At 43.2% G+C, this 27,079-nt stretch overlaps 1 protein-coding gene across 5 annotated transcripts in view; it reads right to left on the bottom strand.

Moving 5' to 3' along the window:
- LOC135397021 (sperm-specific sodium:proton exchanger-like) overlaps nucleotides 1-27,079 on the bottom strand; it is a 58,288-nt gene that overhangs the window by 25,965 nt on the left and 5,244 nt on the right. For 2 of the 5 annotated variants that reach the window (XM_064628322.1, XM_064628318.1), the window contains exon 2: nucleotides 15,731-15,850. The exons of 1 other annotated variant lie outside the window; for it this stretch is intronic. The gene's annotated coding sequence lies outside the window, so the exon portion shown is untranslated. Of the gene's footprint in view, nucleotides 1-12,937; nucleotides 13,066-15,730; nucleotides 15,851-15,934; nucleotides 16,213-27,079 lie in introns of those variants that run through there. 2 more of the 5 variants (XM_064628319.1, XM_064628320.1) reach the window with 2 other exon arrangements.

The following is a 27,079-nucleotide window of genomic DNA, read 5'->3' as shown; positions in this document are numbered from 1 at the left end:
CAGTCGAGCGTATACCGCGTGGTGCGGCTAAAACATCTCTCACGTTGCAGAAACGGCACGCAAAGTCACACAATGTCACCCCCCCCCCCTACTTTTCAGAAGTATTGTCTAAGGAGATATGTACAACAATCAACAGGGCGGGGAAAAAATTCGCGGAAAAAAAATCAGGATTGCGGAATGGGATCACCCATTCCATTCCATTCCATTCCGAGGAACGACGATTTGTGATAATTCCCTTCCATTCAATTCCGAGGAATGAAAAGGTATGGTCAATTCACACTCCAGGAATGGCTTGTCAACCCCATTCCTTTAATTCCACAAATAAAAGAATTAGGACCGGTAACCGTACTAGCTAGCCCAGCAGTGCTAGAGAGGAGATTGACATTACCCAGCACGGAAAAAGCACAAAGACAACGTCATTTCGCCCTCCTCCTCTCCTCCTCCCCCTCTTCATTGGCATCATCATTACAGGAGTTTTCCACTAAAGTAACTGGTGCAAGTGATGTGGGGTTGCGGCCTCACACTAGTGAAGCCAAAATCTCCATTTTATTTTTTTCTTAAAACCAAATCAAACCATCGCCCTTGACCGTGTGGCACCCAGACCATTCCATTCCGCCTGCGAAAAAATGCCCAATTCCATTCCCATGACACTTTCCGCCATTCCATTCCAATTCCATTCCTAGCTCTGATAACTGTGGAATGATTCCGGAATCATTCTAACCCCGGAGTGCATGGCAACTCCGCAACCCTGCTCGGCATATTCCGGTATTTTGTTTTCTTTCATAACTGTTGTGCACGTTAAAACTCCGCGGAAAAATTCTTAGCGAAAAACAGTGATGAAAAGTGAGACATATTCTACTATAAAATCCGAAATGAAAATCCTGTCGGCTCTACCTCTATTGCCCAACATCATCATCAGCTTCCGCTAGCTACTTTACCTATCGCCTCGCCGGAGAAGGCGCTCGGTGATGCGGACAGGGACAGGATGTGAGTGGGAGGACACAAGGAGGTCACTGAACAGGTTAGGCAGCTGCAGGACTCGAACCCACATCTTCTGGGCTCTACCGCGTCGTCAAAATCATTCTTCCTCACGAAATGTGCGCAAAAAATATTACAGATATGCAATAATCCAACGAAACGAAAGCCTGAACAACAAGAAATACGGTGAGCCCTCGTTAATATGACCCCCGATAATCTGACATACGCGCTTTACGACCATACCCTTGGGGAACAATGCTGTGAAACCCCTCTAAATCACCCCCGTTAATATGACAATTCCGCATTATGACCAAAATTTTCGGGAACGACCATGGTCATAATAACGAGGTTTCACTGTATCCGTACTTAAAACACTGAGATTGAGGGAGGGGGACAGGCACGACACGAATCTCAATCTCAACCTCGGGGCTCTAGGGATATGGACGACCAGAACCACCGGCTCGCCCGCTTTATGGCCGTTCTCTCTGTAACGAGAGATAGTACGCGCGAAAAACGGTTGCGACACGAAATCTGTTTGAATCTCGACGTCGAGCGTGTTTTTCCGGGTGTCTCTCCTCGCTAAGGGTGTACGCCCATCCTTGGCCTACTGCGGGACGATCTCCACTGAAAAAGTTGTACGCGGTTATCGTGTAAGATCCTACGGTAATCGGGCGCTAATTTCGGTCGGGCGCTCCTTTAGTGTAATTAGTAGCTCTCTCTCTCACTCACTCCCATTGCTCACAGCGTGCGCCTAGGTAGTTGTTGCCGCATCTGGACGACTTTCTCTGAAAGAAACTAACAAGAAAAGACGAGGTTATGAGAAATAAGTACCGTCCCGACGAGGGGGTGAAAGATAATTACGGCGTTGAATGGTGATGTTTGCAGAGCGAACATTTATGAGGACTGCGGTTTTGCCGGAGGACGCTTTTGTTCCCTTTATTGTCGGAGGGAGGACATTTTAGGGAGTTTTAGTTTATCAGAACGTGCAGCTCCCGTGGCATAGTGGTTAGGATGATCGCCTTCCACGCCGAGACTGGAACGTGACACGGGTTCGAATCCTACCACCTGCTGTGCTGTCTCAGGTTTTCTTGGGTTTCTGAAAATTTTCCAGACGAATGTAGGTACAGTTCCCCTTGAAGTAGGCACAGGACGCGTACTAACCACATTGCCCCACCCACTCCTTCCTGCCGTCCTCTCTCCATCTGCCCACGTCTGCACGCCGCTCATAGCCACAGTTGCTTCGCGGCGCTAACACGAAATTAAATAAATAAATAAAAATCAGAACGTGTTCACGATAACCGCTCAGGAAACACGATAGGCTTTACTTCGGGGGCCTTCCATCTTTGTCTCATCCTCATCCTTCTTTCATCATTTGTTAGTTTATCCTTTATTTCCTAATTCTTTTTCTTTTTATTTATTTCCTCTTTCTTAATTTTATTTATTTATTTCTTATTCCTTCCTATTTCTTTCTTTCATTAATTCTTTTTATTTATTTAATATTTCTTAATTTTATTTATTTATTTCTAGAATAGCAAGCCGAAGTCTCGTTTGGCTGACCTTTCCCCCGTTTTTTTTTTTCCTTTTCGTCCAATAAGTATATCCCCCCCCCCCCTTTCCTTCGGATTGCTCACGCCACGTTGCCGGTCTCTGGTTTGGCTTCGTATCGTTTTCGTAGAGGGCTTCCGACGTACTAAAACTTCTCTTAGAAGTCCGCCCAGGACGCACATTTCCCCCCCCCCGCCCCCCACTCCCAAAGCGTTAGTCTTGACGTTGCCCACCTCTGTGAGGCCGACAACTGCGAGCTCTTTCACTAGCACCACCACTAAACCTTTTTTTTTATTCGACCGTTGTTGTTAGTAATATCAGAGTCTAATAGATTAATGTTGTTAATGGTATAGACGCGTAAAAAACGTATTTCACGATACAGAGTATACTCAATTTTTCAATACGCATTCCACACATAATGAATATTTCTGTATACAGTCGGGCGGGACGGAAGGTCTGCGATCTATGAACAATTAACTCTCGATATATGAAAGCCCAAACTTTCTCGAAAATTGTTCACAAATCCGGGGATAAGTAAATCGACGCTTTAACTGAATGGAAGGGATGACAAGAGTTGTGATGAAAGGAGAGCCTTGGTAAACTACAATGTTTGACAATTTTACACGGACCATCATGTCTCAGCTTTTTTTTTTTTTTTCATTCTCGTCATTCATATATTTTAAACTTGGCATATTGTAATCTAGACGTGGTTCAATACAAATGAATCAGCGATACTTTACACCAGCAAAGTGAGAACCTACTGAGTGTCGTTATCTTCAGTGAACACTTTTGATCGGCACTTATCTGCCCCGACGAATCTGTCTCGTCTAAAATTATCCCTCTACGAGAGATTTCCGCAACAGTGCTGAGCGCGTAGCAAAACTGACGAAAATAAAATCAACTAACCAATCAATCGCTCGCGGAGAACTGCGATGATGACGTTTTGCGAAGCTAAACGCTGTGTCGATCTTCAACTCTGGCATGGAAAAGGCTGCACACTGACAGCGTGTCCTATAGTGTGACTCGGCAATCATTATCCCCGAAGAATGTGTCCTATCTAAGATTATACGTCTACAACAGACACACATACACATACAACGCGTATACAGGGTGTTTGCTCTAACGTGTCCGGAAATTATATTTAAAGCGAGCGATAAAAGAAAAGCAAGTGGCACGTTTCAGCTACTTGAGTAAGAAACAGATACTGCTCCACTACACTCTAAGAAAAAAAGGAGTAAAACGGGGAGTAATTGCAGCTTATACTCCCCTGGACTGCAATTACTCCCCATTTTACTCCCTCAACCCGGCATTTAGTCCCGACATTTACTCCCCAGGACTGCAAATTGCCACTGAACTTCGCGAATTGTCTTCTGAATGCAACAGTCTACGCAAATATGTGCCCTTGGTCAGTCTGATGGCATAAGGCTGTATAACTCAGCCAACACAGCAATTTTCCAGCCACACAGAGTAAGAAACACTTAGCGCATCTTTCTTCGCAAACTGCGCCCTATGTATGGCGCAAGATTTTATATAACTCGATAAATCACGGTTGACGGTTTGCTTCAACATATTTTCATGCATGCACACGAATTATGTACCTGGAACTCTTAAAACAGCGCGTTAAATGCAGTCTCCACTCTGTGACATTCATTTACTCCCATGCAATTACTCCCGAAAGGGACTATTTTTTGTGGCAATGCATTTAGTCCCCAAAAGGAGTAAAAGTACTCCTTTTTTTTCTTAGAGTGTAGTAGCACCTGTTTCTTAGTCAAGTAGCTGAAAACTAGCGCTCGTTTCTCTTGTATCGCTCGCTTTAAATAAAATTTCTGGACACGTTAGAGCAAACACCCTGTATAGTAGGATTGACACGACACGAAGAGCGGGTCAACGCAGTGCAGCCAGCGCAAAGTTAATACACGGCTTATTCAATACACGTCTGTTGTCTACCAACAACCTCAACAACTATTCCGAGCACGCGAGGCGACTCTGACGTCACATTATTTTACGACTGTGTCTTAGCGCAGATCCAAGGCCCTTATTTCAACAGCTCCTTTTTTATTTCGGTTAATTTATTTATCGATTTCTATATACCTTCCGGGCACTCTTTAACTCCACGGAACGTTGGCTAACTTAGCTATCTGAGCAATAAATTGCGCTTTTGCCAAAGCCACGATCTAATCCCACCTGGAAGGCAATGAAAGCGCAAGATTTCACTGGCAGATCTCTTCTGTGCTGTATTGAGCAGCCAATGAAAACGAAGCATGTAACGGCCAGGGAACGAAGGGATCCTTGCATGCTAATGCGGGAGAAAGAAAAAGAATGGAAAGAAAAGGGTGGTGCCCGACATGCATGGGACTGAGTGACTCTAATGAAAACTCGTAAAACGGACCTCGTGACAAAGATCACGTCACTCGAATTCGCCCTCTTCTGTATGTGTTCTGTCTGTTGTATCTGTTGAAAATGGTAGGCGTACAGCCTTTCTGGACACTTTGCATTGTGCGTTAATTGTCCAAAAAGGACGCCCACCCAAGCAGCACAATGTACTGAAAGTCGAGTGCAATAGGGGTGGACGGTATGTGTCTTATCGATGTTCTTTAGTTTCACGAGTCTGTTCAAGGCCTTACACCTACCCGTCCACCCCTATTGTACTCGACTTTCAGTACATTTTGCTGCTTGGGCAGGCAGCACAATGTACTGAAAGTCGAGTGCAATAGGGGTGGACGGGTAGGTGGAAGGCCTTGAACGCACTCATGAAGCTAAAGAACATTGATAAGACATATACCGTCCACCCCTATTGCACTCGACTTTCAGTACATTGTGCTGCTTGGGCGTATACTTCCTGCAGGTCAGTCGATAGGACTGTATTCTGAATGACGGTTGACCCCGGGCTGTGTTATCACCATCATCTGATCATCATCTCATCACCACTGTCATTTATCGTGCCTTAGAAAAGCATACGGACTACTTTTATCACCCGAAAAATGAAGGGCAAATACACATATACAGGTTCAGGTACAACCAATAACAGTACCAGGTAAGGCACTCCCATCACACAGGCACTCCAGGTAACACAGTACAAACTGTGAATATTTGACTGAGATTTTTAAAAAAATACTTATCAGTAAAGTTTTGGAATTTATTCGGAATGCTAGCCGCCCGTGTTGTCACTGAGAACAACAACAACTACATGAAAGGCGATGGGATGAGGTGAACACAAGGGTTGTACTGGTCTTGCAGGATATGGCTACATATCAGGACGCGCTGTCAGGACGCGCAGGAAGGACGCGCTCCCTTTCGAAGTACAATTCCGCAAGTACAATGGCAGTGCAGTTGAAGATTGCGCAATTCTAAGAAGCGGAATTGCCGTGTCAGGGAACGCTAAACTGAAAGGCAGGACGCCAAGACATACAGTCCTCAGTCTGACGTTGCCGTCTGTCTCTACGTTTGTCTGCATGGCCGCTGCACAGTTGAATACGTGCCGGAGACAGACAGGTACGTTGAGGTCAGACGTGACACCGAACTCATTCTGCAGGACCATGTTTGTGTTTGTTTATTTATTTTCGCCACGTCTCTCAGTCGCTCTTGTCACTCGAAGGGTCACCCGCGCCTGTGCCGGAATAATTGGACACGCTGTCCTCAATCCAGTTTGAGTATTGTCGCTCCGGATTCGCTAAAGACGTCAATAACCGTTGTAACCCGAGACGCGCCTTCCATTAAATTATACTTATCGGGAAGCTTTTTTTTTCTTTTTTTTTTTTAACACGCGGCATCGCAAACGCTTCTGAGTCAGTGTTAATCGAGGATGTTTTTTAAGCGGAGTTTCATCAAAGACGAGGTCGCATTTCTTCACTAATGCCAGGGTCGCAGACTTTTGCATAGATATAGAATACGTGCACGGGAACGTATACACGGGCTCTTACGGCAACAGCATTACGAATGTACGACGCTCTTCTTGCCGGCGCATCCGATAGTGCGTGATAAGCGGAGGACTCAACCTTGGTTCTGAGTGTACGAACGGTTGCGCATCCGCAGTTGCCAAGTTTGTCGCCAAGTGCGTTTGACCTTCTCTATATAAGCTTTGCCATCGACTTTTCACTCGTAAGAAAAAGTACGTGCTTTTACCTCGTTTTATCTATACGGGAGATAAACCAGTTGCAAAACGAGGATGTCCCACACGTATGGGCTTCTTCTGCCTTCTCTCAGCAGCGAATTTCGAAACTGACACCGTCCAAATTAAAATGAAAGATGGTGTCAGGAAGATCCAGGTGAGTGATAGGAGAGTCGTAAAAATTGACCTCTGCACAATGTAAGCAATGACGGTCAATTTTAGCGCAAGAAGTGTTGTAAGTTTCACGCTGCTAAACGGTCGTACGTATGAGTGACAAATTAATGGTTGTCATGGGGTAGAGTATCGTCCCTGGCGGTGAAACTCCCCATTCATCATCGCGCGATGAAGTTGTTGTTGGTTGTCACTCTTTTATTTTTAGGCTCGACATTGTTTTTTATTTATATTTTTTATTTTTTGTTCGGTGATAGCGCCGTGAAGCAGCTGGTGACTATGAGCAGCGTACAGATATGGACAGTTGGGGGAAAGGACAGCAGGAAGGGGTGCGGGAAAGGGGGGGAAATGCGATACGTTTGTTAATTGGTTATTTACCGATTACTAGCGTCTACGGATGGAGCTCTCGCTAAGCTTACCAGAGATGAAGTACATATACGACGTGATTTCAAATATATATGCTTCTGTGTATTTTTATTTATCTAATATTATTTAAATTTAATTTATCTCTTTATGTGTTTATTCAATTTATTAATATAAGGTTATTTAATACAATTTATTGATATATTAATCAGAATTAGACTTACACGGAAGTCGAGTTACATTCCATATTTGCGTGACAGCACGCTGCAAGTTCAAAACAACAACCTGGGGATCTCGAACGTGTCCTGGAAATTTTCGAACATCTTCGCCAATATACTAGCGTGCCGAAGACAAAAGCGTAAAAACGGGACAATTTCCTCGAGGCTAGTTTTTATTAGTAGTGCTAAAGCTGGTGGATGTAGCGCTCTTCAAAACAAGTGTTCTGAACACGACACTTCGAATTTGTCAACGTAATCAAGGCACTTCGCGCGAACGCACACACGCGGTAGGTCGTAAAATTGCCGAATCTTTGGTTTGGCTTGTTACGGCGGAAAAACAAGAAGAAAAAGAACAAAAAATAGAACCGAAAGCGGAGCGCTCACAGTCAATGATATAGTGAGGCCTATATGCCCTTAACTCATTTACAACCTTTCGAAACTAAAGGGTGTAAAATTACACCTTAAAGGGTGTGCGCCCTGAACCGCCCTTTTCACACCTTAAAGGGTGTAGAAAAGTTGAGAGTGCTTGTTTCTTACAGCAGTACCAGAAAGCGCTCCTTTTATGAAGCCCTCTGTGTAGAATGAAAAGACAAAAACACACTGTATATATATCTTCTGGTTGATATTGCACAGCATATTACACCCTTATTTAGATTGCATCCTTAACTGATTTACACCCTTTCGAAACTAAAGGGTGTATATATATATATATATATTAACCACCCTTTTCACACCTTAAAGTGTGTAAAAATGTTTAGCAAGCTCATAATCGTCCCTGTGAGTCTTGATTGAAAAAAGAAAAATATGGAATCTTCTCCGTTACCAGTATCGAAATCGTCCCCTATGCTCACGAATCGTGGTCTGTGTACAGAGGGAGCTTCGTGCTGCGTAATGCGTTCCTATATCAGTATAAGATAAAAGTCGTGTAAAACTGAGCTGCAACAAATTTATCAAGTATAAGATGGGCGCGTTTATCTTCGTACAGGACATCTCCAACCGGATTGGATGCAAATCCTTGTGTCGATGAAACGTTGTTACCTACGGGGTATGACTGCCAGTTATACACTCATAAAAACGAACTTCACCGCATAGCACGCTCCTAGCCAACCATCATCTCGATCGATATCGTTATCGGCCCTGATTTGTGGAAAACGGGAGGCGTACGCCTTTTTTGTGACAAACCGGACATTGATGACAGTTCACTTTGTTTGCAGTATTTATATTTGCATTAATTTCACTTCAACGAAGTGAGGGTCAAGTACAAGCGTGTGCTTTCTTCCAAAGTATATAGGTATACCATTACATAGGAGGCCTCAAGCAAATAATATTAACAATACTACCACTGGTTGAGTATGTTCTGAATACGTCGTAGTGTTCTTTTCAGTATTAGAACCGCGAGTCAACTGTAGCCATGAGCAGTGCACAGACATGGACACACGCAATGAGGACAGCAGTTAAAGCATTGGCAGACAGGGTTGGGGTTTAGTATTCCTCTTGGGCTGACTTCGGGAGAAGCTTAACCGACATTTGTTTTCACGGAATGCAGACAACAACAACAATAAGTGACGCAGAAGTGATGATGACATGGGATGTTTCCCTTTGGCAGCCACGGGACCCTACCCCACGTCACAGAAGTTAATATGAGAGGATGAATTAATGGCGAGCACGAAGGACGAATGCAGGTCGGAGTTCTGTTTAGGGCTATTCGAGGAGGCCAGTGGCTTGCACGAGAGCAAAAAAGGGAGCGAAGAGCCCGGCACTGATGTGCAGGGGAGCTCCATCGTCCAAGTACCTTGGACACAAGCTGAACGATCTGTAGTCAAGGAGCTCAAGTTGACGTCGAAACACCCGGCGTTCAGACGCGTACCGGTTAGAGTCCTCGGTGATATGGGGAATCGTAGCTGTCCAAGCGGCACATCATCTTGGACCTATATAGGACCAATATAGGGCCAGTATCGGTCCAATATTAGACCAATATGTTGTGCTGCTTGAGTGGGGTGTGGTGGAGTGCAGAGTACGTTGCAATCCTGCCCTAACATTGATGCAACAGTTTTTTTTTCGCGAAGATTCATACTTTTTATGCTACATATTCCTGCTAACAAACTATACTCTTTCAGCGGAAGATTCACCTTAGCCGTAGAGACGTTGCCACCTTTCGTAGTGAAAAATACCAGCTGAGGGAGAGGAGGTGGAATAGAGGGAAAGGAGGAAATGTTCGCGGGAAAGGGAAAGTGGTTGAAGGGTGGAGAGTATACAGAAAGAGAGAAAGAAAGAACGACTGTACTCGCTCAAGACAACAATGATAATAATAATGAATAACTATAATAAAGAAAACGAGAAATAATAATAAAACTAAGAAGAAATAAGAAAACGACTGGTGACTACGGAGTTGGGTCTGTGCTCCAGATTTATTCAAGCTGTAGTGGAATGTTGAAGGGGAAACCCCGTAAAAGCCCCCTATGAAAGGTGTTGAGCCACAAATACCGGGAAAAGGCTGCCGGTATCACCTTCCTACCGGCAACCGGCAGAGCGAGCAAAAACACCGGCCGTACCGGTATAATACCGGGCAACCTTAGCCGTAGCGACTTATCCCTTCAAATACCTTCGCTGTCAACGGTAGCGCGAGCGAGAAAGGTAATGCGACTTCCTTTTTTGCGTAATTTTTGCTTTTGCGTCCTTTTCTACCTCCCGGGGTAGAAAACGTGTTATGAATTGTCAATCTGGACGACGGACGGCGATTCTCTGCGAAGCCTATGACGATAATCGATTTCAAGGTCGGTCTAGACGAGACGTGCTTCAGATAAAGCTGCATTGGGAAGATAGATAAGACGAGGCACGACGTGTATTTTCGGAGCAGCTCCAGAAACTGTATCAGATACTTGTTGTGGAGACAAACGTTGCTCTTATACGCTCCTCGTGGGAATCCGCTCATGATATTCGCGTCATCACTGAATGTTATCATGATTTCTGTCTAAATGGCAGCGACGTAAAGTCAAGTCAACGTAAAAGCAAACAAGCAAATATACTTGCAAGCTTTTGCGCATCATTTTGCAAATGTAAATATTATTGCGACAGAAGCGACTTTTTTTTTTTTTCAGCGTATTCAGTACTCGGTGAATTTTAGATTTCTTATTAATTAATTTTAATTGAAAGTTGATTTAACCGCACACCAAACCGTAATGCCAAAACGTGACATGAAATTTTGTTAAGTGTCAGGCACATAACTGACTGGTAAGACATGAAGTCAAAAACTAAAAGTTTGGGACACACTGAGCCACAGCAACTGCGCAATATATGATACGTACTGTACGCATACAGAGGTACTGTTTGCTGGCTTACAGTTTTGATACATCACTGTATGGTGGCTTACAGTTTTGATGTTTACAGAATATTATAATTGACATAATTATCTAATTACACAAGTAACTGCTCAGAGTACACTTTGCTTTGTAGGTTTACTTTGCTTTGTACACTTTGATATGTATCTGTTTGCTGGCTTACAGTTCCGATTCAAATGCTGCCTTATGTTATACATGTCGCATCCAGAGGAAGGCCATCAGCCCCGTAACCCGTGAAACGAATCAATCAACACGCGCCCATTAACACAATCATAACTACCGATCATTCTCGACGACGCAATACTAATATGGTGGACTAGAAAGCAATTCGAACGTGCACCACTTTCACTTTTCTTTTTCGTCACCCTTTCGTACAGGGGCTGGTCTCCGGCAACATTACGGCGACGTGACTCTATATAATGTACGCATTCCAACGAGGAGCTCTTTCCGCGTTGCCTTTGCCTTTACCCCTGTAGGGCTGTTTACCCCCTTCGCTACCCCGCGTGGCCTCCGTCTGGCCCGATTCGTAGTCGAGCATTAATCCTCGTCCCAACGACTGTTAATGACTGCGGTATCGAACAGCAGTATCGAAGGAAGCTCGTGCGGTATTAATCACTATAAAATATTGCCGTACATTCGATAATGCAATCACTTTTCAAGCGGTTAATGATTATAGGTGAGAAAAATAAAGGGGTGAATGTAGGTCGGGCTCGCAAAGGTATGTGCACTGTGTATATTATGCGCTTACAACATAATTTTTTTTTTTTTCCCCGAGTGCCACTCTTGTGGCGACGGGGAAAATATATTGCGCTCGATAGCGTTCGAAGCATGGTGTGGTTCAATTAATGCGTTTTGGTATTTCCACGAATAAAATTATTCGAACACGAGGACATTTATTTTCGTCAAAATAAACGAAGCAAAGAGAAAGGGGACAGTGTAATTTAAACGAATCTATAGAAGGTCGTAAATTTATTGGCAGCATTTCATGAGCAGAATCTCGCTTTCGAGTCAGTCGTTGAATAATTGGGTGTATATATATATGTAATGGAGCAAAAAAGAAAAAGTTTGCGAGGCAAATCGAGGTGTTTGCAGTATAAAACATGAACAGTTATAAACCATTAGTATATATGGGACACAATCTGAATAATGTAAGTTAATCTAAAGCGGGCAAAGACTAAAGCAAATGATGTAAAATACAGTGCCTCCCGATTACCTTGTTCGTGATTAAGCTGACCTTGAGATTCACACCGTAAATGACAACCTGACAATAAATGTCGATCTGAGGACAACAATGAAAATAAATCAATGAACAAAAACTAAACTAACCAATAGTCTCTAGTAAAACGGGTAGAATAAACTAATGTCATTTGTAAACCAAACCGGCAAACCAAGACATATTTGGACGTGAAGAAGATATCAGATAAAAAATGAAAAGCTAAGAGAGAGAGTTCCAACTACTGTCGCACGAGCGTGCAAGTAAATTGCACCTTTGTGTGATTTTAGAGTTAAACCCGACAAAAAAAAAAAACGTTTTTACCCTCGATCTCCATAAAACGTCACTTCGGGTAGAGTCCGAAAAACCCCGAGAGCCAAACCGCAAAAGTGCGGATTCACCCATACACCCACCCATACAAGCACCGGAGAACGATAAATACTTCGCACTAAGTATAATGCCGTTCGAAATCTCGCGTTAATGTGAAATATGAGAAGCGCTTGAAAAAAATCCACCCGAATATCTTCTCTTTTACACGATATGCTCCGATTTTACACAGTTATGGTTGCGTTATGGTATTTCCATGCATCAAACTATTCGAAGACGAGGCCATTTATTTACGCCAAAATAAACGAAGCAAGAGAAAGGGGACAGTGTAATTTAAATGAATTTTTAGAGGATCGTAAATTTATTGGCGGCATTCCATGGGCAGAATCTCGCGTTCTCGCGAAATCTCGCGTTAATGTGAAATATGAGAAGCGCTTTAATAAAAAGCCTCCCGAAGATATTCGCTTTTACACGATAACCTCCGATTTTACAGTTTTGCAGCTCCTGAAATAAAACCGAATTTCTACCCCCTTTTTTTTCAAAAAAAAAAAAAACGAGAAGGACGAAAGCCGGGGTAAGTTTCACTTTGCTTTTACCCCTGCGCTCTGCAATCCACCCGTTCTCCAACCTACTGTCCCTGTCTGACCAGCTGGAAAGAATTCCGGAAGGCACTCACCGTGTTATTCAACAACAACTATAATCCAAACACGACCAGGCCGGTGTGTTGTATATCCCGAGAGAACGGTAGCACACCTCACCACCCGTCGATATCGGCGCCATATGAAGCCGTATCGCGTATAACGAGATGAAGCAGGCGTCTACCAACCTTGACAGGCGGCCGATCGCGCTGCTGTTCAAGGAAACTCAAACTGCGCGCTCCTTCAATGACGAGCCAATCATATTAGCAAAGTCCTGGTGACGATGATCGCGAGATAGCCAATCGGATGCCGTTATTCGTATACGTACAAGAGTCCAGCGACAAAAGTATAGTTTGGGAGTTCGTTCTTTGGGAAGCCAGTGAAGATCGTGATAAGCGATGTTGAATATCTTGATGATGGTGACATTTTTGGATCATGGTACGCTTTTTTCACGGCTTTTATGATTTTTGTCCGTGTGTTATTGTTTCTTTTAGCATAAAATTACGAGCATTTTTTTTTATATAGACGTTCCCCCTGTAGTTTTCAGCTATGACTTTTTGTTATATGTGCTTGTTTTGAAGTTATTGGAATTGCACACTGCTGTTATTCGTTAACGTCTTTGGCGACTTAACATTTCCGCACTCTTATAAGCGCATTTACATCTCCTTTAGCTGGCAAAATTTTAAAAACCTTTAAGCATTAACACCTTGGGATGTACATCCTAGAAACCGACGCTCTTCTGGCACACGATATCTCATAAATTATCTTATCTCTTAATATAACCAGAATCCAGGGACACTTCCCAGGCATTAAGGTCCACATTGTCAATATCTTATCTGTCTCTGAAGTAAACAATATTTTCCTTCCCTCAAGTGGCGCAAAGAGGTGCCCGGCTTTGACATAAGATATGACACAAAAAGAAGGTATCACAGTCAACAGTATTGTATCTCTTTTTCCTTGGCGCCTTTCCTGTAGAATAATTACGTAATCATTACACGTGGGTCAGATGATCAACCATGGAGGTGATAGGTGGAGTCACGTGTTGTGTGTGAGAATCACAAGTGGGGTCAGCCACTATAGGTTATCTTGCACCAAAAGTAGAAAGATATGCGAAGATAATAAAATGATATTCGAGTCTAGCAACGGTGAGTTATACGCCCCCATCTAACGAGGTGGAGGTATACATCGGAACATACGTCCGGGACAATATTTATTGATATTCCTTTGGTATATGTTTCCCGATATCAATATTAGATACATACAAATATTGTAGTTAGATGGTTGACGTCACTGCCAAGAAGCACGTGTCACAAGAATACAAGAATGTGTTTGGTCAGTGGGCATGTTCCAAGCTGTCACGTTGCAATGGAGTCATACATAAATTGATACGGGTTATATCTCTTATTTACTATGTGATGCCGAAGTACTTATTTTTATTAGTGTTATCATTGCGATATCTCCCTCTTTTTTTTCTTTTCGCTAACAATTATCTTCAATTACACATTGTCATTTGTTTGCATTTAGCAAAGGTAGAACTTAGCTGCGCAGCAGAATCGACAAACTCTACAACCTCGAACTATTTATCACGACATTTCCGGTAAAAAGGACGACGTTAAATAATTAGGAGGAGATTTACTCGTAAGATGAAACGCGGAAGACGTTCTATCGAAACCTCCCGCTGCTTATACGTATTAGCTACCGCACTCTCTGTTTCAATAAATTGTTTACATATACAAACGAAGAGCGCAGAAAAAGATATATTTAGACACGACATCGCGATGGCTAAGTATCTTATTGACCAAAATAATCAAAAATAACCCTAAAGAAATTATCATTACCCGCTGTCACGTTTAGACATTTGCACAACCTGCTCGCGCTGAAACGTCTGTTTCATCGACATTGCCTCGTTCAAAACATTCAGTATAGTGAAGCGCATTCACAGAATATTACGCGTTGGTTTTAAAAATGTCCCCATCTTCTCCATCATGCTGACGTATATACTCACGCGTAGGAAGAGACGCAAACCGCCAGAGAGAGAGAGAGAGAATTGCCTGTGACAGGGCCTGGAAATTAATGTATTTTAAATCTATGCACAGATTGCAGGGCCGTGAAGCCTGCACGCAAAATGGTCGTATATTCGAGATTCCCGGATGTAGAGAATCATATACGTATATACGTAAAGGTGCTCGTTCGGGGAACATTGAGATGCTGCGCTCCAAGGCTATATATCGTCGAGATGGGCGGAACTCAGATGTTTCGCATGTTTGCGACGACTTAGTTAACGCAGATATTGTCACGTGTGCTTCTTGGGCAGCATTCATGTATTCCCCATGTATCCTAGCAATAGATATAAATATATTAACGGCACTGAGTGAGATAGTTTGCCGCTTATATAATTTTGGGCTCACCACCCCCCGAGATGTATTCCTGAACACCTAATATCACATTCCCTACGTTTTGTAAGCGCCCTATATATATTTGTTTTTTTTTATTCCGTGCTAGCGCCGCGAAGCAACTGTGGCTATGAGCGGCGTGTAGACGTGGACAGGTGGAGAGAGGACAGCGGAAAGGAGTGGAAGACAGTGGGGTTAGTTTGCGTCCTGGGCCGACTTCAGGGGGAACTTTCGAACGGCATTCGTCTGGAAAGTTTGCAGGAAAACCCGGGAAAAACCCCGGGCAGCACAGTCAGTGCCACTATGCCACGGGAACTGGTAAATCGCCCTAATACAGCTAAGTGCATCTTTTGTGCGTTTAAGACGTTCACGCGGATATCACAAGTATTCGCCGATATTACAGAATGCTCATTATGCATATACATCAGTTCTGCTCACCTTCACCGTCGACGAAATTCCGAGTGTGTAGGTAAGCCCTCACGCATAAGGAGCATCCATGAATGACGACCAATGAAAGTCAGACTGCAGATCCCCGGATGCGGCGACCGGTCTTACGGGCTGAAAGGTGGTTAACAACAATATCCGCGTCAAAACAATACGAATACAAGATAACGACTCCGAACAGATCAAACACAAACTTACTGACGATCTTTCATATAAGAGCTCGACGCTTCAATAAGAGTCTATCACAACATTGCACAGCTGACTATGTCACTGTGGCGTCACAAACACACACACACTCACACAAAAGTGTTTCCTGCGACCACCACGTGCACTGTACAAAAAGTTTCAGAAGTAATCCGTCACGTTCCTATAACAGATCGCCGTTGACAGCAGCGCGTGCGAATCAAAAGCTGAACCACATCCGAAAGCAGACGACACTTTTTCGAAGCGGTTTGAACTGGTGGTCTGCGAAGATGTGTGTCTTCTGCTACAAAAAAACGTGAAAACCGCGAAAGAGAAAGGGGCTTTTTAGTGAAAGAGTAACGAGTGGCGAGGGATCGTTTAATATATTTGCTGTCGCGTTTACCTGGGGTGTAAGAAAAATAAAAAATACGGGCGAGTGGTTTACAGAAAGAGAAGGTTGAAACTTTTGGCTTTTGGCCATGACTTAACTTCGACAGGCTTTCAGAGTCAAGGCACGATTTTTGTCGGGCAGAGGATGTATTTTCAGAAAGTTTGGCTTGCGCGAGAAGATGACGAGGTCGATTGGGAAGTGGTTTTACGACCTTTTATTGTTTTTGTTCACGTTGCGAAAGCGACAGTCCGAAGAAAGATGAAAGAAAAGGGAGATGGGGACTTAAGAAACATGCGCCTCTCGTCGTTGGGTCTCTTTAAAAGTTACCAGTTTTAGTTACAAAATAGTTCTCATTTGCCAATAGTGAATATTCCCTCTTTATGAGAAATATGGAGGTCAATACCGACTGCCACGGAATGAACATTCAACGTTGAAGACACCCACTAGCCGCAATGCGAGCTAAACAGCACTTGTTTTTTTTTTCTTCTGTTTTTTTATGAAATTTATACTTCATACAGTTTCTTGCGTTTACCCCTCTCTTTGTGCAAAGGCCTGAGGGGCGATCTGCCCTTGACCTCATCCAAGCTCTATAACCATAACTCAATGAAAACTACACAATATGCAAATCGTACGCACACTATATTAATTTCAGAGAGGCCGCCAATCAATCATGGATGTATGTCGCTAAGCCTCACAACTCGTTTACTATTTCGTAACAATAATAATGAAAAGGGGATAGCCATACGTGTGTCGAGCAATTTACTAGAATTCTGGGAGCAGAGAACAAAACAGAAAGAAAAGAAGAACAACAACAACACCGACAAAGAAAAGAAAAAGAAGAACTCTGTAGTGCTCGAAGGTTTTTGCTTTTTTTCTGGCCGAATACGGGGTATCGGATATATGGGAAAGACATATATTCATCACTGCCACATGGATCCTTCGACGAAATGAAATATGTACCAAGAGGGGAGGTCGCTTGTCACGGGCGGAGATTTTATTCGTGGCAGCTACACTGTCTTCCGTTGAGTCTGTGCCAAGTGATGATTTCTTACATATGAAGAATTCTTCGGAACGACTGCGTCTTCTGCAACGTTTGCACGTGTACCAATATGCAATCTTTATGCTTTCTCTGTCGACAGCAAAACTTCACTGACACCACGAAACCACGAAAAAACATTATTGTTCGTGAACAACAAGGATCGAATTCTTCTTTCACCCTTCCAGAACATACGAATCTCCACTCCGACGCAACCTCTAGAGAAATGTCAATATAGATGTTTGCCACACGTCTGACTCAGTGTCGTCTGCAAACAAACGCATATTCTGCAACGGACTTGAATCCACGCGACAGTACACCGTGTTCCCAAGGAGCGCGCCAAAGGATATTAGTAGCATAATGATGGACCATATAGCTGCTCTGATTATAATTTCTCTCATCATTACAGCAACTGAGTGACGTGTTATTCGTGACGTCACAGCAAGGGTGGAGAGGTGAGAAAATATCGGTTAGACTTCAAGTGACCTGGTAAAGTACTGGAAGCGTCCACTATCTCACGCGTATCTAACGACGTGAAACGACGACAACAATTAAGGTATGGACCACGATGTCACGAGGAGTGTAACGACACGAAGCCCCCTTGAAATCAAATGCGACACTGAACAAATATCCAGCTCTGAATGTTCAGTTCTAAAAAAGCTTGTACTGCAGACAAATCCAATGCTTTGGCTCTACATAGACACGCAGCCCGTTAATGTTAAATACTTTCATTTGATTTACGTGTTACATACGCCTATATGCCCGCTGTATCTGTTGTACTGTATTTTCCAGCAATACTTCCAATATTTACTACACATCTAGGGATTTACAATCCGGATACGCTAGTTTTACATGTTTTACGTGTGCTGGGTTGCAATAGTTTCCTTCTAAACCGACATAACGTAGGAAAACAAAACTTGAAAGTTGAACGTTGATTATATTTCCATTTGATACAAACAGCTCCTACCTCGTTCAGGTGACTATGCGACCGGGAAAAATTCAGTACCCGGTGTGGTAGCCAGGAAAATTTCGCTCGTCCATCACAATCACGTGATTCCAGCTGTCCAGTCGCAGTGAGTAAACTTAGCTGCACTCTAGACATGCAGCTCGTGAGCAAACACGCAAAAGTATCGTTGGCAAACATGCTTCTGGCTGCGACTCGCCGGTGGCGAATAAGTATTCCAGGCCATAACGCTCTTTTCTGTACGCCACATATACGGAAAAGAGGTTTTCAAACACTTCTAGAGACATATTATTTGTAATCTCAAATCCAATCAAATCCAGTGGCTTCAATGTTTCTGTCAACATGCACGATTTAGTGCGGATACTCTGGTTGTATTTCTGCGAACATCTTTTAGACTGCCCACGAGCTGTTTCAATCGATCGATCAATCAAATAGAGTTTATTGTTGATCAATCAATATGTATACAGTGAATATGCAGATGGAGGTCCAATAGTTAAAAACTAGTTTCAGGACCTCCCATTATTAACACAAGGAGCGCAGCAACGTTTATGAATGTTTATGAACGTAAACCGCTCTGCTTACATTCCTGTTTCTTACTCCCGTGTCCGCACCGCGAATCAACTGTTGCTAATGGGTGTGGACAGATGGAGAGGGGACAGCAGGAAAGAGTGAGAGACGGGAATTTTAATATGCGCACTGGGTAATGTGACCAGACGTTCCGATTTAGGTGGGCCCCACTGTCCCCGCAGCTTGCTTGGAGACAGTGCTTTGTCCCGCTTTTGGCTGGGACGATCCCAGAGCGAAAAAGAAAAAGAAAGCAAAGGTGGCTGAAGAGGGGTTTTCCACTCCTGCGTTGCCGTGTTCCGGTTCACATCTTTCCATGATCTAGCCAATGGAATATTAAGATGTGTTGGCTAATATAAGCCATCCCTTTGAACAGTACTTCGTGGAAAGGAAAGATCGCCCGCGCACGCTTTGCTCATCAAGCTGGCCAAGCCGGGAGGAGAATGGTCTTGATATAGTTATGACGACGACGCTGACGATAATTACGAAATGGAAACGCAAGTTCAGATATTCATGGTGTTCGGGGCGAAATTTTCCGTTCATATCCGTACGAGCGTGAGGATACAGTAAACAGGATACATTTTGGACGAAGTATTTAATGCGCGCTCTCTCGGCAGTATACGAAAATTACAAAACGTAATGACTATTAAATCTCCACGTCCCAAACGATAATACGAGAGACATAATACAATCCGGACAGCAAGTCGTGCACGCGAGACTCGCGCTTTTACATCGCGTCTTTTACATCGTCCTCGTCCGTGTTCAGCTAAACGCATTTCACGAGCTTCTATACAAACGATAAATAGGAAACAATAAAGGTATATATAAGATATATAAATAAGATTTAAAAACAACATAAATTAAAGAATATAAATTGAGAGGCAACTAAATATAACAGCATAGAAATTGGGAAGTCAAATGTATTCTTAATTTGTTGTCTAACAGCACCCCCCTCCCCCTCCCCGAATGTGCCTCTTTGGGGTCGGAGGAATATGCTAAGTCACGCCGAGTTCAGATGAAGGAACCACATTCGACCGAAAAATCGACCGGAAACCTTAGGGGAAACCATACGTATACATCCGGGGAAACCGTACATCCGGGGAATCCGTATACATCCGATGCAAGGATTCGAACCCATGACGCGCATGTGCGTGGATTCCACGTGAATTCGGTGTGTGCGCGGGTGCGGTTATACCATATCCGCGCTTTATCCTGGGTTGCGGATAGAAACATAACCTTTTGATATCCACGCGGATACTTTTGCAGATGAAACCGCGCACCTCTGCGGTGGACGCCGATGTATCCACATTTCATCCGAAAATAAGGGTTGGTGTCTCTGTCGCCGCTCTCCAGGTGAAGGCGATGAGTCCAAAATAGAATCCAATGGAATCCAAGAAGTGAGTCTTCCTGGAAATGTTTTTAAGATAACATTTTCGTCGAGTGGATTTTTTTCCTACAAATACGATGTCCGCCGATGTGCGGATATACTCAATATTCGCGCCGGTGCTGAACACCGGTATGTCAAATATAGCGCGGTTGTGCGGATGCTGTCAATGCTATCCGCGCTTATTTCTAGCCATGACAACCCAGTGTTTAGCAGAACTTGGAGTTATACGATAAAATGAATGTTTTTGTCCACTTTTAGGAGGGTGGTTAAAAATGCAGAACCAGGTCGGGCTGAAGACCGGAAGGTGTATGGTGGGTTCGAATGGAGGTTTTCCCTGCGTTTTCCGAACACTTTCCAGACGAAGTCTGCCCCTGAATACGGCCCAGGACGCATACTAACCCTCCCTTGTCCCCCTCTCCTTCCTGCTGTCCTCCCTCCATCTGTCCACATCTGTACGCTGCTCATAGCCACAGTTGCTTCGCGGCGCTAACACAGAATTTAAAAAACGCAGACCCTGGGTCCATGGTATGTCTGACTGTTTTTTTTTCTCCCTTTTTTGCAAGGCGATCAAAAAGATACATAATCAGTTGTTAGTAAGACTCAAAACATGTCGGTGTCAGGCCGCACGATTTCAACTGAGTTCCATATGCCATCTTTCAGGTAGAGTCACTAAATAAGCTACGCTAGCTAAGCGTAGCTTATTTAGTGACTCTACTTTCAGGTATCGAAAGACGTCACCGAAATGCGGAACGCTATTCAATTCAATGTGCGTTTGGCCATCGTCATAGTTGTGGAGAAACCAAAAGCCAAATCAATCAATGAATCAATCAATCAACAAGTCGCCCTGTAATCGAGAGTGCATATACATAAACAACCCCAGAAGGACGAACTCCCGACCAGATATATTAATGAAAGCTCTATTCCATCGGAGGTGCATTGTATGTGACAAGGATGCCATTGTTCTTGATGTTCTAGGATGTGTCACAGCGGAAATATCACCACCACGGACACGATTGCCGTATAGCACTTGCGATGAGCAATTGTGGAGAGGGTGGCGACGCTGTTTATATACACTGTGTAATATACACGTACATACAAGACATAGCGAGATTACTGAAGCGGAACGTCACGTGGTTCTTACGTACAGACGGTGCCGTGTCGTACCCGTCCTTCTGCTAACGTACAGCGCGAAAAAAAATGTTTAATGTAACACTGTGAGGGAGTAATAAGAGCGCGATATTGTCGATTCAATTCAGGATATTCTCAGATAGAGCAAGCCACAAGAGAACGACTAACGAAAACAAACAGACACAGAGTGATTCGTCATACGTTGGATAGAATTATATTCATATACACTGCGTTACCAGCGAACAAAGATGTGCTGCTAATAGATACTTTAATAAAACGGTTCTTAAGACGCTTATCCTTTTCGACTGCCCACCAGCGCCACTGTAAAAGAGCTGTTTTAACGTCCTCATATATCTTTCGCATTTTCTACTTGTAGCCTAAAAGTTCATGGCGGTTGGACAACTCTTCGGCAGAGTATAGGGCCGGCTTCGCATAAGAACGCATACGCTCTTCGTCCCTATATCTTTGTCTCCTGTATTTGTCCCTATCGGTATCTGTGTGATGTATAATACTGCGATGATAACGCTTTTATTATCCCGTTTAATCCAGGAGCCGTGGTAGCCCGATCGCCATCGCAACCGGCTTCTGCACATAGAGTGCCTCAATACCTCCCTCTGCATAGGGTGAAGACAACCGCGTCGTCTATTAGTCGTGACGTTGCCCACCTCTGTGAGGCCGACAACGGCGAGCCCTTTCACCACCACCACGCGTCGTCTGCTACGACGTTCCGCCATCTTGACGCCCACGCGCAGCTCGCGATTCGCTCACAAAAGTGTAGCTGTACGCTTAGCGACACACTACATTTTGGAGTTGGGTAAATACATAGCCAAAGAGGTTTAAAACAGTGGGTGAAATCCGTATGCAGCATTCATGCTTGGTAAGCGTGGGAGTCAACATGGCGGCTTTGCGGCGTTCGCTTCTACAAAGGGTGACTCCACCCTACACAGAGTGAGCTATAGTATTCAGGCACCCTATCTGCACGCGCCACGTTCGGCGCGACAAATAAACATTCACTTTTGAATGAAGAAGGAAGGAAGTTACTGAAAAAGTTAGCCAGCTGTAGAACTCGAACCCAGAGCTCTACCAACTGAGCTAAGCTAACACGCCTCCCCAGTGACTTCCAAGGTTGCGTCATGTGAAGGGACAAATCACATCCACTCACTCACTCATTCCACTTTCACTCTTACATGTTTTCTCAATCACACACACACATTCAAACGACGAGGTCGGTCGACGCAAGCGGCATCTGTTGAACACGATGGAAATTTGATGTACTGAGGTTGGAACGGCTCTGGGAACACTAAGATGCGCGCGCCACCAAGCACGCGGCGCAAAGCAGCATGGGAACTTTGAGCGACACTGCTCCGTCGTCTGCTTCGGTTATGGTTTACCCCAGCTGACGCTGCTGCTGCGCACACCGGGAATGTTGTTCTTAACCTTTCGATTGTTTCCATCGTATTCACTTTTGGTTCTACTATAGTTCCTTTCGGCTATGAAGGTTGTCACCTGGTTTCGTACAAAGCTACACAACTGCGCCGTCTCTGCGTTTCTCTATTGAGGTCTTTGCTGCTCACGAGCACGAGGAAAGGATATCAAGTTTACATAAAAAAGAAATCTTCCTCGGTGAACACGTTGAACCCTGCTGCGTTGATTCAGACAACAGCTGAAACGGCACCACCTGATTCTAATCGGTACTTCGCATGCGTACCTGCTGGTGTGAAATGGTGTCACGCGAGACACATTTCAGAGTCACCACTCCTCGGTGAAGACACGTTGGTGACATTTCTATCACGTCATCCAAATGACTTTTTGTAGCTAATATACCCCTTCCCCACGTCGTACAAAAAGAAGATAAAGGCATTAAATAAAACAACTAAAATTAGATACTTAACATAAAACCAACACCGTATGCGTCGTTTAACGTAAATGCGATGGATAAATTAACAAGTATTCTATATATTAACTCGAAATTGTCGTGATATTTTTAATCTCTACATGACTTCTAACTATATTTATTATATTTTTATTTTTATATATAATTATTTTATTATATATAAATATATATAGAGAGAGAAGTTCAAAAAAGACGCGGAAACAGATTTTAAGTTAGTTACAAACACTAGTTTATTACATAGGGAGACGTTAAAAGTAAAATGGGCAAGGGGTCTACGTTTCGACAGTGGCACTGTCTTCGTCACTGTCGAAACGTCGACCCGTTGCAAATTTTACTTTTTAACGTCTCCCTATGTAATAAACTAGTGTTTGTAACTAACTTAAAATCTGTTTCCGCGTCATTTTTTGCACTTCTGTAAAACTTCGTGGCCGTTTGATAATCCTTTTACATCAACCTATATATCTATATTTTCTTTTTCTTTTTTTCTTTTTTTTTTACGTAAGCTTTTCCGATTTAACGCATCCATCCCACCTTCACTACTAGAGAGAATCATTAGCGTGTTCATATACACTTCGACCAACCTCGTCGAATCTGCCGACTCGTGGTTTACCACAACAACGTTGCCGGCAGCCACACGAAGACTACACTCAAATATCCTCCCATTAGACATGCAAAGGAGTTCATTATTCAAATGAAATCCAATAAAAACCTTCAGGTCAGATCCTCATTAAACTTTATCACCCAAAAGAGTCCAAGGAAGGAATCATTGACCCACATCCGAAATATGTCCCAACCCTTGTTATCTACATCAAACGACGATGTTAGATGCAAGCTCATAAGCAACCAAGGCCGGTTCCAAAGCGGCATCATTTCTATGGAAGGCACGTTGCATGATATCGGGCCCGTTCTTATCATTCCTCCACTCAAGAAGGATTGTCCCAAACTGACACACTCAAGGTGACAGTCTAATATGTTGCTCGTCCGACGAAACAAAGGTTGCCCTGTGCAGACTTGTACGTATCTTGAGTACGTACTCAAAATACAATATTTTAAATACTTTTTCGGGTATTTTGGTACTCTACTCAATACTTTTTTGCGACAAGTATTTTTAATGTATTTAAAATACTTTTTCGGTATTTGCTACTCAGTACTCAAAATACTTTCCTTCCTCGTCAAGCCATCCAGCACGCTTCCCGCCGTGCTGAGATTTTCAGCTCACTTGAATTTAACCCCCTTTTTCTTCGTTTTCTTTTTTTCGGGAATTCGCGAATCTGTAATTTATTCTCTTGTACAATAGGCTGGTCCCAAGCCTGGCCTTGCTTCTCAATAGCCAGCTTCGTCAGAAAACCGTTCCTATTCATATTGCCAGGTGAATCACCAGGGGATTAGGTACAAGATAATCCCGGCATTTATTTCCTTGGTCATCAAAGCAATAAACACGTGCCAGAGGTTGAAAGACCCGAACCGACATACAAGAGGGATTACGAAGTTTTGGGTCAGAACATATCAACAAAGTTTACTTGGGTTCACCAAAGTTCACCAAACATTACTTGACACCAAGACGTTGCAAATGAAAGATATGCATGGCTGATGAAGTTTATTCCTTTCATTTGTAAGGCCACGTTCAGGATACGCGTTTCACTTACTGCTAATACTAAAGTACTTTAAATAGTATCTTAAATACTTCTTAGAGTATTTAGTACTCTACTCAAATTACTTTCAGTTTTGAGTATTTTGTACTCTATTTTAAATACTTTTTCTGTAGAGTATTTAGTATCTTATTTTAAATACTTTTGCGCAGTATTTTGTACAAGTCTGGCCCTGTGTGACTGTGTAAAGTGCACGGCATACGAGGCCGTTGGTTAAGTGAGGATAGAGTCATGGTAAAAAGTGTATTATCACTGTTACGTGATACCTCAGAGGAGGCTCTCGCCATTCGGTAAGGACCCCATGGGTCTGCTTATCAATACCATGCAGACACTGCGCATCATAGTTCTATAGTTCAAAGCTCTAAATGTTTTCTGGCCAATAGAAGCAAAGGAAGAAGCATTCTTCTCCAAATGTAGTTCGCTTCATACTAAAATGCTTCATGCTAAAATACTGCTGTTTACAGCTGCTCTTGACAGCTTTGTGCGTCGAAATCATCAATTAAGCGGCGGAAATGGAAACTTCAAGTTTAAAACTTCTTAGCTCGTGAAAACAGTGCGAACTCACGGAGTTAGATCGAATGGCGACGCCGAAATTTCGAATACTCAGCCGTGCGCCGGAAATGAAACTCCAAGTATAAAACGCTATATTCCAAATGCTGTTCGCTTCATGCTAAAATGTTGTGAGGGCGACTGCATAATCAAGTCTGGCAACCAATTGCTTTTCGCACCTTATCGTGCTTCATTAACGTCAGCTACTTTCTATCAGTACAGATAATGATCGCAATCTAGCTAACTCGGCGGCCCCTACATATGACGTCAGTAGCGACGTCAAAACTATAGGAGCCTATGGGAGAACACCTCCCACAGGAAGCTATCGGTATCGAGTATCTTTAAACTCGACCTGGATACAACAGGCACACAGAGAGAAAGTTACAAATTACAGAGCAATAAAAACTCTCGACAACGCACTCTTGGCGACTTTAAACAAATGAAAGTCACTCGGGTCGAGGTTATTAGTGCGGCTGTCACACACGCACGCAAAAGAAAGGTCTTCTAAAGGTCATTACAGGATCGTGCCGAGTACTAATAACAACAATTAGGCTAAACAACAGGGGTCATTACAAGAGCAGACGACGCATTAACGAAGCAGACGACAGCACGTGTCGTCTGTCATCTTTTGCACTTGCGTGAAAAAGGGGATATCCCTTGAGGACACCTATTGGGAACAAGGACTAACGAGACACATACTCGTCATATCTACACGAGCAATGTCTGTTTATTCAGTTATTGTGCCCGAGATTCAAATTACGTGTATTAAGTACGTAGGCACCAAAAACATACGTGGGCTGGATTCAAGGCTTGAGGATTAGTTGCGTACGGGATATAAAGCAAGCAAAAACGAATATCTTATGAACCTAATCAAATGGAAACTTTTCGTCCGTCAGCTCAATTACTATTAATTTTTGTTGATTACTATTAATTCATAATCAATTAATATTGGTATTAGCAAAATATTTTATATTCCATTAATTTAATTACAAATAATTAAAGCGCTGCTGTAATTTCGAAGCTAGCATGCACAAACACGTGCACTTGTGCGACATATTCACGCATAGCAAGCACGCCACATATAAACGAATGTACAAGATATTGATAGATGACACACGAAGAAAAGATTGCGCCATTGTGTATTACTGCAATAAAATGGCCGTATCTGCACTCTCCCGCTGGGAAAGGCCGTTAAATAGCAGTTGGAACCCGTAAATTGCAATTGACCCCCACATTAGCTCACGCTTAAGACTTAATTGGTCGCTTCTTCTTTGAAGCCAGTATATGAGCCATGTAATGTACCCAGCCAAGCAATAAATTTACTCGCCACTGAACTGAGCGGTCGAAAGCGGGTGACTTCCATAGAAATTATTTTATATAAAAAAATTAATGATTTCAGTGTTGGTTCGAGGTACGGAACGCGATGCGACCCCAAAAGCAGACGTAATTATTTTGTGCGTTAATTGACCGCGTCCTTAAGACATATTAAAACTCATATAGGTGAAAACCAACTTAAATATTATTGAAAGCATTAAATTAAATTGCAGCCGGTAAAACGTACGCATTTTTTCTTAGTTGTATAGCCCGCGTTTTATTTT

This window comes from Ornithodoros turicata, chromosome 6, assembly GCF_037126465.1.
Source record: "Ornithodoros turicata isolate Travis chromosome 6, ASM3712646v1, whole genome shotgun sequence".
Taxonomy (NCBI): Eukaryota; Metazoa; Arthropoda; class Arachnida; order Ixodida; family Argasidae; genus Ornithodoros; species Ornithodoros turicata.
The sequence above is the reverse complement of the archived record's forward strand: the minus strand, read 5'-3'. Positions and strand labels throughout refer to the sequence as shown.